Source organism: Tupaia chinensis, unplaced genomic scaffold (assembly GCF_000334495.1).
Source record: "Tupaia chinensis unplaced genomic scaffold, TupChi_1.0 Scaffold000187_1, whole genome shotgun sequence".
NCBI classification, from domain to species: Eukaryota; Metazoa; Chordata; class Mammalia; order Scandentia; family Tupaiidae; genus Tupaia; species Tupaia belangeri.
The window spans coordinates 6,188,808-6,189,194 of NW_006159662.1; positions in this window are offsets into that span (position 1 = coordinate 6,188,808).

Below are 387 nucleotides of genomic sequence, written 5' to 3' on the forward strand. Positions count from 1 at the left end.
TGGGGAGCTGCGGGAATGCTCTGTGTTGCCAGATCCTGTAGAAGAGGGACTGTTCTGCTGAGCCTGTAATAAAGATACATTACCAATCACAGGAAGTTCTGCATCTTTCTCCACAAACATTCTATGAATGCAAATGTTTACCACTAGATAAAACAAACCCTTGGCCACGCGGCCAACAGGACAGAAAAGCAATTCAAATATGAGACACAAGGGCTAGACCTGGTGGCTTTGACCATGTTCCCATGAATAGGTTTTAAGTATCAAATGGCTATAAATGAAATTTTTAATAAGTAAAATAGAGAAAATAAAAAGTTAATTCTTGTTAATAACTTACCTTTCTTTAAAAGAATTACTTTATTTACCCTCATTTATTTATTTACTTACTTA